The sequence below is a fragment of the Prionailurus bengalensis genome, chromosome D2 (assembly GCF_016509475.1).
Source record: "Prionailurus bengalensis isolate Pbe53 chromosome D2, Fcat_Pben_1.1_paternal_pri, whole genome shotgun sequence".
Taxonomy (NCBI): Eukaryota; Metazoa; Chordata; class Mammalia; order Carnivora; family Felidae; genus Prionailurus; species Prionailurus bengalensis.
In genome coordinates this window covers 17024025-17041587 of record NC_057351.1, presented here as the reverse complement: position 1 = coordinate 17041587, position 17563 = coordinate 17024025, and the positions used below count along the sequence as shown (strand labels likewise).

The following is a 17563-nucleotide window of genomic DNA, read 5'->3' as shown; positions in this document are numbered from 1 at the left end:
ATAACATTCATAAATCAACCTGGACGGAGAAATGAAACAAAAGCTGGCAATCGAGAGACAGAAGTTACAAATCCAAGCAGGTCAAACCAACTGTTTCCTAAAACCCTGTGACAATATTCAGCCACATTGACTGGCTTTGCTCTTGATGTTGCAGAGACCAGACTCACTAAGGGCTGTGGGGGTTTAGACTCCAATTGTGGGTCAGGGGCAATGAAGGTCCTGTGGTAGGGGAGGGACCAAGGGTGTTAGGTGGCAGTGCTGAACACCTGCAGGTGTCTGAAGACTCCGGGCAAAGAGTAGGAGAAGGGATGGAGGGGAAGGTGGCTTCACGGGAGCCTTTTCAGCCTTACCATTTTCCCATGAGTCCTCACGATAATCACCAGAAGTAACTATATTGAAAATATTAACCATCCAGGATTACAGCAAAGAAATATCATCGCTTAACACTGTATGTTAGCTACTCTGGAATTACAATACAGAAATAAAAGCAGCAACAATACATATGTATTATTGCTGCATCAAGACGCTGTTCTCACATTTAAATCCTGCATTAGAAGGTATTTGGGGGAAAGAACATGGGGCTGTTAGTTTTCGTTCTAAAATTGCTTAGTCGTGGAGATTTCAAATGAGATCTTAGTCACGTTATTTTTTTTAAACAGAAATAGCTTTATTGTTTTTTCTGATTGAAAAAGAAGAATAACACTCATTGTTTAAAAAATCCAGAAAATACAAAGATATGAAGAAAAATGTGAAAAATCACCTGTATCTTTACAACTTACAATGTGTGACACACACACACACACATATATAATTACCTTAATAGTGGCTAGATAGATAGATACACACAAACACACACACACACACACACACGGTATATACCATGTATACACACACACTACTTATTTATATATATAATTTTTTAAATATTTTTTAATGTTTATTTATTTTTGAGATGGAGACAGAGCACGAGTGGGGGAGGGGCAGAGAGAGAGGGAGACACAGAATCTGAAACAGGCTCCGGGCTCTGAGCTGTCAGCACAGAGCCCATGCGGGGCTTGAACCGACGAACTGTGAGATCATGACCTGAGCCAAAGTCTGACGCTTAACCGACTGAGCCACCCAGGCACCCCTATATATATAATTTTTTAATGAGATTTTTTATATGTGTTTTTTGGTGTTATGTTCTTCTTTCTACTGAACAATCTATCACGGAGATTGTTCTATGTCAAAATAGAAACATATTTGCCATTTTAATGGATGCTGAGTATTCAGTTACCTGGATAAAGCACCATTTATCTAATCATTATTCCTGAAAATTTAGATTGTGTATAAATTTTTACCACAAATTTTACAAATGTAGTGGCCATTCATATATATCTTTGCATGTTATTTTTTAGCCCGTTACTTCCTTTAAAATAAAGTCATATACAAATACTGAAACACATTAGGAATGTATTTCTTATTTCTCCCTGAATATATAAAGCCACGATCTTGTCTTTAAGAAGCAATTGTCAGCACTTGTATTTAAGAAGCAATTCCTCCCACTATCTCTGTCTTCCTTTCCTGTCCCCCTCACTCGAATACTTGCCTTGCCCTAAGCTGTTCTGACTCCTGTCAGATCCATTGCATTGAAGTCAACAGCATGGAAGGTAGAGGATGGAGGAAGAAGGCAATCATAGAAGGAGGGGTGGATGACCCAAGGGAAGGAAGAAAAAAAGGCACAGGGTGTGATATGTTTTTCAATTTTAATTGTCACAAGTCAGAAGTAGGTGCTTCAACATATAGATTCTATAGAAGAGCGAAGACTTGCCCAAGAGCCCATGGCTAGTAAAGGGACTGACTCTAGACATCATGTTGCTACATTAAAAAGAAATTTTTTAATGTTACTTATTTTTGAGGGGGGTGGCGGTGCAGAGAGAGAGGGAGACACAGAATCTGAAGCAGGCTCCAGGCTCTGAGCTGTCAGCACAGAGCCTGATGCGGGGCTGGAACTCATGAACCACAAGATCATGACCTGAGTTGAAGTCAGACACTAACAGACTGAGCCACCCAGGTGCCCCATCTATATCTATATCTATATCTATATCTATATCTATATCTATATCTATATATCTATATATATATATAGATATATTTTTTAAGAACATCCCTTTTTTTTAAGTTTATTTATTTTGAGAGAGAGAGAAAGAGAGACGGAGAAAGAGAGAGAATTAGCAGGGGAGGGGCAGAGTGGATCCAAAGCAGTCTCCATGGTGCCAGTGGAGAGCCTGATGTGCGACTCGAACTCCCAAACTGGGAGATCATGACCAGAGCCAAAGTCGGGATGCTTAACCAACCAAGTCATCCAGGCATCCCATGTTACTACATTTTATTATTTCTTCAAAGCACCTTCTGCCCTCCTTGTGGGATGGTTGTACTTCCTGCCCCATCCGTACAAGGAATGAGAGCAAGAAGTAAATGTTTGCTGTTGGAAGCGTCTGAGTTGTGTGTGGGAGTGTTTGTTACGATGGCTTAACTAGCTTCACACTGTCTGATACAACCACACTCTTTCCACTTCACTATCTTGCCTCTCCCTTCTGAGCCTTGCTCTGTTTCTTGGTCAAAATGTTTCTATCTTTTTGCGGTGCCTGGTTGCTCAGTCAGTTGAGTGTCTGACTCTGGATTTCGGTTCAGGTCATGATCCCAGGGTCATGGGATTGAGCCCCGCATCGGGCTCCTAACTGAGCGTGGATTCTCTCTCTGTCTCACCCTCTGCCCCTCCCCCACTGTCACACACACATTCGCTCTCTCTCTCTTTCTAAAATAAAGAAAAAAATTCTATCTTTTCATTTGATTTCATAATAATGAGGAACCACTTTTTAAATCTAGCACTGTCCTCTACCAGAACCATGTTTAGATTTGTTTTCAGACCTGATTTTTTTTTAAATTTGGGCTTTTTCTCATGAACCCCTGAACGATGAAGGGGTAGATATTCCCTGTCACACATACGACTCCTGGAAGAGGGCATCCTGTCCGGAGGTGACTTTTTTATCACTTTGGTTTTCCTTGAACTTCTTTTCTCTGTCCTGAACCTTTTTCTGGATGGTTTCATTTTGCTTAAAATCCATGTATTCTACTATGGTAGAAACATAAATCTAATACTTCCTGAGCAAGTTTAAAAGTGACAGTTTGAGGGGCGCCTGAGAGGCTCAGTCAGTTAAGCGTCCAACTCTTGGTTTCAGCTCAGGTCATGATATCACGGTTTGTGAGTTTAATCCCAACATCGGGCTCTGTGCTTGTCAGCACAGAGCCTGCTTGGTATTCTCTCTCTCTCTGTCCCTCCCCCACTCATGCTCTCTCTCTCAAAATAAATAAATAAATAAACTTAGGAAAAAAAAATTCAAAGCTAAAATAGAGCTCTAATCCTTGCTTCCAATCCGTGGTTCACATTACGAAATTCCGTGTCTTGTTGTCTAATAAAAAGCGTCATTCATTTTTCAACAAATACTTTGTACCCTGGTAGTTCATACAGAGGTGGAGCAAACAGAATTTCCATCCTCTAGGATCACGCAGCTTAGCCGAAGAGAAAATAAACGCACGACAACAGTATAATATAATAAGGTGTAGGGTGACATGGGGGCCCAGAAAAGGGGCATCTCCATAGACTCCGGGAGAGTGTAGGAGGGAGGAGACAGGACAACCTGGAGGAGGGACACTTGAGCCGATTTTCGAATGACAACTGCGTGCGTCGGCAAAGCGGAGGACACATCAGGCAGGTGAACAGCAAGGCGAGGGTGCAAAGGTGTGGCGCAGCCCGGCAGGTTGTGCTAAGGTGGTTTGTGTCTGGAAGGTGGCCGCAGCCGCTGCCCTTGCCTGTTAACTGCGACAGGAACTGACAAGCCCGAGTCCCAGGGGGGATGGGCAATTTCCAATTATTCTGAGTCTGGTTCCTGCACATGGGCACCCTTGAGTCACTTGGCTCTAATGGACCCCCTTCTTGGAATAAGAAGCAACCGCATGCCCATGGGTATATTTAATGATTAGAAGCTACTTCCTGGTGATATCAGCCAGGAGGCCTGCCTCTTCTTATTTTTGACCTCAGCATGAAGTCCCAGCCAGGAAGTTTGGTTGGGGGCTCTGACATATCAATATTGGCAGCTTCAAGATCCCAGCGGACAGGCCGGACTGCCCCCCAACCCTTGCATGCCTGGGGGCAAGAGCTCATGGAGAACTCCTGAGCTGTCAGCATTTGGAGAGTTGGGAGTCTGAAGCTGAGTCGTGGGTAGGAAGGAAAAGAGGTCTCCCCGTCTCCCCATCTCCATAAGGATCAGATTCATCGAATCATGAATCATAACACAGCTATCTGTGTTTGTTTGGCCTCCTTGCCACTAAATTAGTTAGAGTTCTGTGTTACAAACAAAAGAATTCAATTCTGGGCAACTCGAATCGAAGAGGATTTATTGGAAATATCATCCTTTTTTGCTGAGTGCTCGCTGAGTCAGGGGGAGCTTTGAGGGCCGGGATTGAAGGCATAGCAGTGGTGAGCACATGCACAGCATTGCATGGGAGACGCGCTCTGTTCTCAGCTCCTCGCACGTCTGAACGCACTTCATCATGCTGGAAGGTACCTACCGCCATTATCCCCCTTTCCGTGGTTGAGAAAAAGGGGGGCAGGGAGAGATGAAATGATTCACCCGAGGACACGGGAGTATGTGAGCCGGGATTCGAACCCAGCATTCCAGTTCCAAAGGCTTTTCCAAATGCTGAGAAGCAAGCCCAACAGGAATGGTCTAATAGCAGGAATCTGGTCAGGGAGCAATGGAAAAAAAGCTTATTTTTCCAGGTCTGTTTGTCCCTTTGCTGAGTTTTGAATTCTAAGGAGCTGGTATACTAAGGGCCTAGATCAGGGCATGCGTTTGCCCTTTGTAGGGGTGAAGGCGATGATATCAGGGCTGATTCCAGTCCCACCAGACTGTCCCCCATGGGGGAAAAGGCAGTTTCTCAAAGCAGCATAAAGTACTATTATGAACTGGATGGCCAACAGCAGGGAAACTATGGTCCTGGGCGCCTCAGTGGCTCAGTTGGTTAAGCATCTGATTTGATCTCCACTCAGGTCATGATCTCACAGTTCGTGGGCTCGAGCCCCGCATCCAGCTCTGCACTGACAGTGTGAAGCCTGCTTGGGATTCTCTCTCTCCCTCTCTCTCTCTGCCCCCTCCCACTCAAAATAAATAAATAAAGTTTAAAAAGAAAAGAAAAGAAAAGTATGGCCTTGCAATTGCCTGGAGAAGCCCTCCCTGGGGTCTCATTATGCTCAGAATCACCATCAGTGGAATGCCCCTGAACCCAGGGCTTTCTGTGAACACTCTCACTAATACCCTGCCACAGCCCTATGGGGGCATGTATCATTACCCCATTTCACAGTTAAGGACACAAAGGCTCAGAGAGGGTAAGAAACTTGGTCACATAAAATTAGGGTTTGCATTCAGACCCGGACTCCAAAGTCCATTTCTAGGAGTCACTGGGTGAACATGGGGCAGGGCATCTGAACTCGTGGCTGGCAGGTGGTAGAGGGTCAGCTTATCGTGCTCTCAGGGCCTGAGTTAGTGTGAAGCTGAACTGGGATCTTGGAAGCACTTCAGTCATCGTCTCCCATCTACCAAAGCCTGAGTGGCTGACTTAGGGAAAATATCCATCTGCAGGAAATTCTGAGTCAAGCCAGCCAACATGTAGCTACACGGCATCCATTCCTGGCCACACTCCACCGTTGTCTGGATTGGCATAGCCTTTATCTGAAACCTCTCTGCAAGAAAGGAGCCTCCCCTCCCCCCCAGACCTCCCTCCATTCCACCCATCTGCTTTGGAGGGATCTAAGGAAAGCAAAGGAAGGAAGTCAGAAAAGCGTCTGGCTCTACGTTTCTCATCTTAAATGGGGAAGAATCTAAAATTGCCCAAAGGAGTGGAGCTCAGGCACCCCCACCAGGGTAGGACCCCTGGAAGGGGCCATGAAGCTGGGATGAGCCAGATGGGGCAGGCCAGGAGGTGAGGCTACCTCAGGAATGGGGCATCAGAGCCCCTAGAAATAGAACAAAGTACAGTCCACAGCTGCTCCCCTGGACCTCACCCAAGGGAACTAAGACTTATGCCTGCTTTTCTGTTGCCCCAGAGTCCCTGGCACAAGATTCAGTCAATTCACTATTCACTAGCGAGCAATTCACAGACACTACTGAGTGCCTGTTCTGTGCAGGCACAGAACTTCTCACTCTGAAAGTCCCAAGCCAGTGAGTGACACCGGCAGGTAGGCAAGGAACTAGATCTCAAGACACACAGTGATAAGGACTATCACTGGGGAAAGCAAAAGGCCAAGGTAGAACAGTGGAGAAGGGGTCCCACAAACTCATGGACTCTTGGAAGGCTTCATGGAAGAGGAGAACTGTGAGTGAGACTTGGGCAAGCAGAGTCCATTATTAGTGGAAGTGACAGCTGGGATAAGGGCTCACAGCTGTGGGGGAGAAGCCAGGGTTGTGGATCTGCTGGAACGTAGGTGCCTGGGTTTCAAGTTAGCCCAGGGAGGGAGAAGGTGCTAATCCTTCCAGCCATATAACGTGTCTTCCTCATCTATGGGAGGCCAACAGATGGTTGTTGACTGAGTAAACCAATGAGTGGATGAATATCTTGACGGCCTGGTGGAGAAGTTCTGACTTTGCTCTGCATGAGCTGCAGAAGAGAAAACCTTGAACCCCAAGGGTCAGAGGGAGAGATGTTGTGGCAGAGACAGGATTTTTTATAGAAGGAGGAATCCATTTCAAGGTAGGACAGAACAGATCAGGATCAAACCCTGGCTTTATGGTTTAAGCAGGACTTCTGTGAATGTCCTGCTTAGACCCTTTTGCATTTTGCCAAGGCTGCCATAACAGAGTAGCACAAACTGGGGCACCTGGGTGGCTCAGTCAGTTGAGTATCCGACTTTGGCTCAGGTCATGTCTCATGGTCTGTGAGTTTGAGCCCCACATGGGGCTCTCCCCTGTCAGCACAGAGCCTGCTTCAGATCCTCTGTCTCCCTCTCTCCCTCTGCCCCTCCCCTGCTTGAGCTCTCTCTCACTCTCTCTCACTCTCTCTCTCTCTCTCTCTCAAAAAGTAAATAAACAGGGCACCTGGGTGGCTTAGTCGGTTAAGCGTCTGACTTCAGCTCATGTCATGATCTCACAGTTTGTGGGTTCGAGCCCCGCGTCGGGCTCTGTGCTGACAGCTCAGAACCTGGAGCCTGCTTCGGATTCTGTGTCTCCCTCTCTCTCTGCCCCTCCCCTGCTCACATTCTGTCTTTCTCCATCTCTCAAAAATAAATAAATGTAAAAAAAAATGTTTTTAAGTAAATAAACAACAACAACAAAAAACACCAAAGTACCACAAACTGAGTGACTTGGAATGCCATAAATTTATTCTCTCGCAATTCTGGAGGCCAGAAGTCTGAAATCAAGGCAACACAAGGCCACTTGGTTCAAAGGCTCTAGGGGAAGATTGGTTCCAGGCCTCTCTCCCAGCTTCTGATAGTTCCTTGGCCTGTGGCTGCATAACCCAAGTCTTCACATGGTGTCTTCCCTCCACGAGTGTCTATCTCTGTGCCTGTATATAAGGACCCCAGTCGTATTGGGTTAGGGCCCACCCTAACGACGTCATTTGATCTTGAACACCTCTGTAAAGACCATATCTCCAGATAAGCTCACATTCTGAGGTACTAGGGTTAGGACTCCAACATATCTCTTTGGGAAGACACAATTAAACCCATAACACATCCCCTTGAAGCTGATCAAGGGTGAGGGCTTGAATTGAGAAGTATCTTGACTGCGGGAAAACGGCAGTCATCCTCTCCCTGCTCCCTTCCAGATGGAAGCTGGGATAATGGAAAGATATTGCTCTGGCCATCTGGATTGCTTCTATCCCCTGTCAGAGGCCTGCCCGTCTTACTAACATAGTCCCATGGCATCTACGTCTGCCTGATCAAGGTCATGTGTCTTACCAGGCACATGAATCTCGAACAGAAGATAAATCTACGAACGGAAAGCTCAGAGGCCTCCCGGGGGAATGATGAAGCTGGAAGGTCACCACTGTGTTAGTCGTTGGGGTCCTAGTTGCTGGGTCCTCTGGCTCTTACACAGCAGAAGAGAACATTTCAGAAGATGCAAGGAAAAGACGTCAGTGGGCTTGGACTCCCCAAGTGGGGAGTAGGATTCTACCCTGGGAGACTGAGGAGGCCACCTGCTTGGGTGGGGGTGGGTATGTCTTAACACTGCTCATGCATCTCCAGCCACAAATTTTAAAAACCAACACATTACTACTAGCAGAGGATGAAAAGGTGGGAGAAATACCCTGGGGCCCATGCAACCCCATTTCACCACCTCCTCCTCTGTGTGAGCGTGCCAGATGCTCTGTGAATATCCAGCTCCTTTTTCAATGTATCCCTTCTCTAGTGTCTCCCGAGGGGGTGTCACGCTGCAGAGGAGGTGTAGGAAAGGCAGGTCCAGAGGAAGCCAAGTGCCCCAGAAGCACAGGAGGAGGAGGGACTGCAAACTGTCTCTGAGCCGGGCTGTGTGCAGAGGGCTCCTGGTGGTACTTCCCTGTGGAGACTTGCTGGATGTGGGCACTTGATTAGGCTGAGAGACAGGACATCTAGTTTTAGTGACAGCAGAGAGAGCCATTGGGAATGCCCTTCACAGATGAAAAGCAAGTCCTCTTTTCTGTTTGCTCTTCTAGAGTTTAGCTGCCCATGTGCCCCTCCCCCACCTCTCTAGTCTGCCTCTCACACCCTCCTAGTGCGATGATAGTGTGATATTGTGATTTAAAAATAAAATATATATGTGGTCTTCATCCCAGTTCCTGGCACAGAGCTCCTAAAACCCTAGAAATTTCCTAAGTGATGAGAGCAATAAAGGTTTCTTTTACATTAATGAGGTGACTTTTGGGAAGCCGCTAGGTAACCTACAGTTGGCCATGGGACCAGAGGGTTAAGCTGTTCAGCCCCTCCCCACTCTGGCACCCTCTCGTCCACCCCCAACCCAACTTCCAGGGAGGGGAGAGGGGCTGGGGGTTGAATCAATTGCCAGTGTCCAATGACTTAATCCATCATGCCTCTGTAATGAAGCCTCCATCAAAATCCAAAAGGATAGGGTTCAAAGAGCTTCCTGGCTGGTGAATTCATGGACATTTGGGGAGAGTGATGGCTCAGAGAGGACATGGTCACTCTGCACTCTTTCCCCAGGCCTTACCCTATGCATCTCTTCAATCTGACTGGTCTTGAGTTATATCCCATTTTAATAAATTAATAATCTAGTAAGTAAAGTGTTTCTCTGAGTTCTGTGAGCTGCTATAGCAAATTAATCAAACCCCGAGGAGGGGGTCATGGGAACCTCCCATCTATAGCCAGTCTGTCAGAAGCCCCACGTAGGGCTCTGTGTTCACAACTCTGGGACTGGAGCCTGGTTCAGATTCTGTGTCTCCTTCTCTTTCTGCCCCACCCCACTCACACTCGCTCTCTCTCAAAAATAAACATTAAAAAAAAAAAGTGTTCATGGAAAAGATAAATTCAGCTGCCAGGTGTAGCAGGCTAAATAATGGCCCCAAGAACATCCCCTTCCCAATCCTCAGACCTGTGAATATGTTACCTGATATGGCAAAAAGTACTCTGTAAGGAGTTTGAGATAAGAAGACGGTCCTGGATTACTCAACTGGGTCCAATGTCATCATAAGCGTCCCTGTAAGAGGAGGCAGGAGGCCAGAGTTGGTAGTTGAAGACATGAGGACAACAGCAAGAGGCTGGATGATGAAGGAAGAGCCAGGTGGGGGTAGTGCCTCTAGACAGTGGTAGAGACAGGGAAACAGATTCTCCTTTAGCCTCCAGAAGGAATGAGCCATGATTTTACCTTGATTTTAGCCCCATAAGACTCACTTTGGACTTCTGGCCTCCAGAACTGTAAGAGAATAAAACCAGTGTTGGCATGGGTCACTAAGTTTATTGTAACGTGTCATAGCAGCAACAGGCAACAATTACAGCCTAAGAACTCACAACCAGGGGAACTGAATGAGTCTGAGAAGTCAAGACAAGGCAGATCCTCTCAGAACATTCTCTTATTTTGCATCAACGCTGTGTGGGGGCAGTAAGGGAGGGTGGGGTCTTCGTAGATAACAATTCTTCAGTGTTGACAGGGCCATGGCAGTAGCCTCCATCTAGAGGTTCTCGGGTTGGCAGGCTCATAGAGCAGAGCATTGGATTAGCATCTAGAGCCCCATTCAAACACCATGTCTCTTCCTTACTGGCTTAGTGGCCAGAAACACAGGGAGCCAGTGGGGACAGAGCTGTGATCCTCTAAACTGTTTTGCTTCAGGGGACTCCCCACAAACCTGGCCCATATCCACTGGAAAGAAGCTGTCCGGGTAACCCCTGGTTGCTTAGTTCTTCCGGCAAAGATATTTTGTGCTACTGGGGGGGTCCCCTTAGCCTGTGACCCACAGTAAACCCAGAAGAACTCTGCCATTCAGCATTGCTCCCCTCAGAGGAAATACTGGTCTGATCTGTCTCAAAGTAGACTTCTACCTAAGGGCCCTGTCCATGTTGCCCCTTAGTATCAGTCCTTCACACCCTGTGGATCAAAGTCTCTATCACTTGGCCCCTTGGGGGTGGGGTCTGAGTCCTGGGAGCCGACTGGGAAGGAAGGGTCTTATGGGTTAGAGGATTCTGGGAGGCTTGGCTGCCACTGCTCATTGTGGGGAGGGTATTCTCATTCCCATCTCAGCACTCTGCGTGGGTCTATCCACTCCTCCCTCCTGGGAACTCCATGTACCCACCTGTCCCTGTGAGCTGTCTCCAAGGACTGGAGTGCTAGGCTTTCCAGTCTCCAGCTCTGTCACTGCATCTGCTTCAATAGTAACGGCAATCAAATCCCACCACTGGCTTTCCGAGCCTCACTTTAGGCTGACAACTAGGACAGTTTTATTCATTTAGTTACTGGGCTCTTGAAGCGTGTGGCTAGCAGGTTGGAGAAGACTGGAAAACAAAGCTGTTGTCTGCCAGCTAGAAAGGAGGGTGCTGCTATGAGACAGGGCTTTTCCAGCTGTTGGCAGTTTGCTCAGGTCTTCAAGCAGGAGCCAGGAGTGGAAGGACATCAGAAGTCCCACCTAGTATGGCTACCTTTGGGTGGATCTGTGGTGGCAATTAACTAGAAAGAGTTAACACCCAGAAGTCATGAAAATCATCTCAATCACTAGGGTAGGGTCAGATTGCCAATGCCCAGTACCATATGGGGCTCTGTGCCCTGGAAATGGTGGGTTCAGAGTGGCCACATGGCCATTTTAATTATGCCCAGCAGGTGGGAGAATTGAGTCTTGAATAGCTCAAGGGAGCTAGTCAGACAAAATCCAGAACAAAATCAATTCACCGACACAGATATTTATGCAGCACATTCTAGGTGTAAGGCATCGTGCTGCCCACACAACATGCACAGGGCAAGCTTGCCAGGCACCAGGGGCTGGGACTGGCCAACAGGACAGGAAAGTTAATGCACTTCTCCTGGGCCACCTGTCTCAAAGACAGTGAGGTATGTCCTAGAAGCCAGCCCTGTTTGAGGAATTCAAAGGGAACACTCCATTTGCTGAAGGTCGCAAAACTTCAGGAGGAGGTAGCATTTGGGAAGGGTCTTTATAGATGGATGGATGGATGGATAGATGGATGGATGGAAAGATGAATGGGATGTTAACAGGCAACCGCAGGCAAAGCAGAAGTGAGAGAGCTTGTGAGGCAGGAGCCCAAGAAGGAGGAGGGGAGCCCAGGGGTTGCTGAGTCCAGTCTGACCGAAGGGTGGAAACCATGTGGGCAGCCCTGGGAGGTAAAGCCGGAGAGGGTGACAATGTCCAGAGCCTTGGACATTGAGCTAAGGACTGGACCGTGATTCAGTGGGGAGTGGAGGCCATGGGTGAGAGGGGAAATGACATGGTCAGAGCTATTTGAGAGACAACAGTCACAAGGTAATTTGGATATGCAGGATTCAGTTTCCTGGCATGACCTTTAAGTGGTGAGCTTCATCATGTAACCACACATTTCCCCCATCAGGGCATATGGGCAGCGTTGAACTCAAAGCCCTACCTCACTCCCCAGTTGATGGGGGCTAACAGTTCTACTGGGAGCCTTGCCTTTTCTCATTTGGTAGTGAGGTCTCTAGTGCTAAAAGGAAAGATTCAGCAGCTCATGGGAAAAATGTTCTCCAAACATTAGTAGCTGGTGTTAAATGAACACAAATAGACACTGTAATAACATGGGTCTCATTCCTCCACCCCCTTCAAGCCTATGGACAATATTTTCCTTGAGAGGGGCGCCTAGGGGGTTCTAGACCTTTTACATTCAAACAGGAATGGCTTTTAGTAAGCTTTATGACCTTGGGCAACTTCACGAAAGAAACATTTCATGAGTGTTTACTGTGTGTAAGGCATACTACCCGTATAATTTGTGCCATCTACCATCAAGGTAATACGCTAAAGCATTTGTGCACTCCTTGACTGTCACCTTTTACTAGGGGCTCAGTTTTCTCGTGTATGAAATGAGAGGTTGGACTGAGCCATGTCTAGACCCCTGGTGTCTAGCCAAGGATGTTCGAGAACAAGGACCGAGTTTAAACAGAGGCAGCTTAGGACCTTCTGCACAGAGCCCATGACAAATGGATGAGAATGATCTCTGAGGCCATTTGCAATGAAAATATAATAGATTCCAGTCAGGTAACTTAGATAAATTCACACCCTGGTCTCTTTCAGCCCCTCTAACAAAATACCACAGACCGAGGTAATCAACAACAGATTCATTTTTTACTGTCCTGGAGACTGCAAGTCCAAGATCAAGGTGCTGACTGAGTCACTTCCTGTTAAGACCTCTCTTCCTGCCTTACCAATGGCCAGCCACCCCATCACTGTATCCTCACATGGTCTTTGCATAATGGTAAGACGTCTTTGGAGGGAGGGGTTATTACTATCATCCCCGTCTTGTAGAGGACACTACAGAACAAAGAGGTGGCATATGGAAGGAAGAAATAAAAATGATACACAGCTGGTGACAGAGCCAGGATTTGAACCACGCTAGCCCAGAGTTCTCATGCCCCATGCGTTATAATGCTCTGCACCGCCATCCAGAATATGGAAGACGAAGGCAGAGGATTGCCCTGTGTACCTAGAAGCTGCTCTTGGTGAAGATGATTTGCTGGGCCAGGCAGGCAGCTGGTTTGACCCAGCTGGGAAATACTTATATTTTCAAGCTGCCTGTCTCCATTCAGAGACTTTACAGGAATGTAATTCCAACCTTAAAAGAATAGGGAGACATAATGGGTACCTGGGTGGCTCAGTTGGTTAAGCGTCTGACTTCGGCTCAGGTCATGATCTCATGGTTAGTGAGTTCCAGCCCCGCATTGGGCTCTCTGCTCTTGGTGCCAAGCCTGCTTTGGACCCTCTGTCTCCCTCTCTCTGCCCCTCCCCCGCTTGCTGTCTCTCATCCTCTCTCTCTCTCTCTCTCTCAAAAATAAATAAACATTAAAAAAAAAGAATAGGGAGACATAAAATGCAACTTTTTTGATTCAGGTTAAAATCCATTCAGTCATGAATCACTGTATTGTACACCTGAAACTAATATAACACTGTATGTTAACCATCCTGGAATCAAAGATTTTTTAAAAATCCATTCAGTCATGAAAAAAATTTCACCTTCTGCCTGGATATTTCCTTTCTTTCCAAGAGTTTGGTATAGTCACCATCCAAAGAGACAACACGATCCATTCTTATTTCTCAGACCAGAAAGAGACAATTCTCGGGGCACCTAGATGGCTCAGTCAGTTAAGCATCTGACTCTCCGTTTTGGCTCAGATCATGATCTCATGGTTATGTGAGTTCGAGGCCCCAAGTCGGGCTGACAGTGACAGTGTGGAGCCTCCTTGGGATTCTCTCTCTCCCTCTCTCTCTACTCCTCCCCTGCTCACACTGTCTCTGTCTCTCTCAAAATAAATAAGTAAAACTTTAAAAAATGTTCTTTATAAAATAAATAAATAAAAGAAAAGGACAATTGTCCATGTCCTCTGCTAGCACTCCAAATAGTCCCTGTAGAAAAGAAAAAGCACGTGTCTTAAGGAAAACTGAAGTGGGGCGCCTGGGTGGCTCAGTTGGTTGGGCGTCCGGCTTCGGCTCGGACCATGATCTCACAGTTGATGGGTTCGAGTCCCGCGTCAGGCTCTGTGCTGACAGCTCAGAGCCTGGAGCCTGCTTTGGATTCTGTGTCTCCCTCTCTCTCTGCCCCTCCCCTGCTCATGTTCTGCCTCTCTCTGTCTCAAAAATAGAATCAAACATTTAAACAATTAAAAAAAAAAGAAAAACTGAAGCAAAACACAATATGCTGTAAACCCCTAACAAATAGCCAACATATAAACCATTTGTCCCTCGAGAAGTGATTTCCACCTTTGCCCCCAGAACCTTTACTCCTTTTCCACTAGAATGCCCAGGTCCAGCTTCTACAATGCTGTCCCCCCGGCAAGTAGAGGTGACTTGTGGCCATTTCACGCACAGAGCAATGGGGGTCAAGAAAAGTACAAGTTTGTGCTTGTGGGACTTCCATTAATGCCCCCCGGCATTCACATTGCCATCAGGGGCTCTTCCGTGGGGAAACAGCAGACCAGGGTACAGGAGCCCCCACGTGGATGAGCACGCTGCTGGGCCCTGGGATGGCGTGTGCTTGGACAGCCTCTCTGGGGGTGCATTGAGAAGAAGGAGGTGGAAAGATCAGGCAGCAAGGCTGGTGGGTCTGGAAGCAGTGTCTACCAAGCTGTGAGATTATTCCCCTTTGAGCTGGGTATTTGCCTGAGGTCACTTGTGTCCTTCAAAATCACTCTGTTCTTGGGCTCCTTGCCACGCTCCTTGGTCTACTTGCCAAGCAGGAAGCAGGTGAACAGGCCCTGCGGTGGGCTGGGCTTCTGGGAGGCCGGTGCTGGCCGGATGGAGTGGGGACAGAGCCATGTTGGCTCCAAGTACCAGGAGGAGGGTGAAGGACCCTCACTAATGCCGCCTCTCAGAACTTTTTGCTGGCAAAGGGTGCCCGCAGCAGTGATAGGTCTCCTGGAATCTGTCCCATGTTAGCATGTACCTCTAGTGAAGCAATCAATCTGTTTTGTTTTGTTTTTTATCCAGCCAGTGAGGCTTTTCTGAGCCCCTGCTTTGTGCCGGCATCTCTGGCTAGAAATGCAAAGACAAAAGACAAATTCCCCAGCATCAAGGACTATATAGGTTCATGGGAGATGCCTCCCCCCACTTGGGGAAGGAACTGTTGCAGCCACTGTGGGCCCCATGCTTTGGGAGAGTGTAATAGGGAGGAAGGTGCCACACTTTTCTGGACACTGATAAACTTGCATTTAAAATCCCTGTTGTATGGGAATGCAAGCTGGTGCAGCCACTCTGGAAAACAGTATGGAGGTTCCTCAAAAAACTAAAAATAGAACTACCCTACGACCCAGCAATTGCACTACTAGGCATTTATCCACGGGATATAGGTGTGCTGTTTCGAAGGGACACATGCACCCCCATGTTTCTAGCAGCACTATCAACAATAGCCAAAGTATGGGAAGAGCCCAGATGTCCATTGACAGATGAATAGATAAAGAAGATGTGGTATATATATACAATGGAGTATTACTTGGCAACCAAAAAGAATGAAATCTTGCCATTTGCAACGACATGGATGGAACTGGAGGGTATTATGCTAAGTGAAATTAGGCAGTCAGAGAAAGACAAAAACCATACAACTTCACTCATGTGAGGACTTTAAGACACAGAACAGATGAACACAAGGGAAGGAACACAAAAATAATATAAAAACAGGGAGGAGGACAAAACAGAAGAGACTCATAAATATGGAGAACAAACTGAGGGTTACTGGAGGGGGTGTGGGAGGGGGGATGGGCTAAACGGGTCAGGGGCACTAAGGAATCTACTCCTGAAATCATTGTTGCCCTCTATGCTAACTAATTTGGATGTAAATTTTAAAAAATTAAATTAAAAAAAATAAGTATATCTAGAAAAAATAAATAAGTAAAATCCCGATTGTTGAAGATCCTCTTGGGGCCAATGAACAATCCTGACATCTCAGTCTCTTTGTGGGTGCAGCTTTCTGGGGATGGGCTGAGTTATCCTGGGACCTGTAACCTTCCAAGGCTGTCCACACCAGCAGCCACTGGCCACATGTGAAGCATTAACTAAATACAATTTAAAATGCACCTCCTCAGTTACATTGGCTACTTTTCAGTGCTCAACAGCCACACGTGGCTGGTGCTGCCGAATCAGAGCAGACACGGAACCCTTCTGTCATTCCCGTAAGTTCCATTGGCTAGTCTTCGTGCATAGATACTTATAATAGAAAGTGGTACCCCCTGTGTGAGCTGTGGGGGGCGGAGCCTAAACCACCTGGGGCGGGGGTAGGGATGGGGAGGCCAGTGGAGAAAGGAGCAGGACAGAGCCCAGACCTCACCCTGACCTCATCTTGAGTGTGGATGCTTCCTGGGTCTGAGGCTCCCTCCTTTTCTCTCCTCATTTTCCCCTGAGTGGTCTTTTCCACTCCATGGCTTCATTTACCATGTTCCCCAGAGATGTTCAACCAGGCTGTGTTGGTACAGTTCAATGGATCTCAAACTACATCAGATCCCCTGAGAGGGCTTCATAAAAGCCAGGCTCCTGGGCCTTCACTCCCACTTTCTGATCAGTAGGGCCGAGGGTGGGGCCAGAGAAGTCACATTTCAAAGTCCCAGGTGACAGGTGACCCCGATGCTGCCGGTCTAGGAACCACACTTTGAGAATCATTGGTACGGTCTACAGAATCACCTTCACTGGGGCACATGGGTGGCTCGGTCAAGTGTCCAACTCTGGGCGCAGGTCATGATCTCATGGGTCATGGGATCAAGCCCTGCATTGGGCTCTGTGCTGACATTGTGCAGCCTGCTGGGGATTCCCTCTCTACCTCTCTCTCTGCCCCTCCCCTGCTTGCATGGATGTGCGCTCTCTCTCTCTCAAAAGAAATAAACTTAAAAAAAAAAAAGAATCTCATTCACGGATTCACCCATTCCACAAATATTCATGTAGTGCTACCACGTGCCCAGTGCTAGAGGTGAACAAACCAGGCAAGGTCCCTGCTCTAGGGAGCTTACGTGCGGGCGAGGGGAGACCGTCAGTAAACAAACCTGTGTCAGGTGGTGATGAATGTTATAAAGAAGAACAGAGCAGAGCGAGGGGAGAGGGCTATTTCATAGGGTCACCAGGAAAGGCCTCGCTGACCAGGTGACATTGGAACAAAGACCTGAAGCTAGAGGGGGAGGGCGGGCCGGATATGACCCTGGCCTTTCTGGCCCCGTCTTCAGTTTTTTAATTAGCAAAATGTGACTCGTGGTCAATATGGCCACAATCAAGGTCATCAGTCTCCGGCAGCTAGGTTCGAAGACCAATTCGATTGCACGTGTATGCATTTTGTTAAAAAGGCCATAGATTCCATCCGGGCTGGCAGTTCCACCTCTGGGTGCCAGCAACT

At 47.4% G+C, this 17563-nt stretch overlaps 1 protein-coding gene across 2 annotated transcripts in view; it reads left to right on the top strand.

The window, feature by feature from the left end:
- The window catches only part of TRIM67 (tripartite motif containing 67), a 50871-nt gene that overhangs the window by 17896 nt on the left and 15412 nt on the right, over positions 1-17563 (top strand). The window lies entirely within an intron of this gene.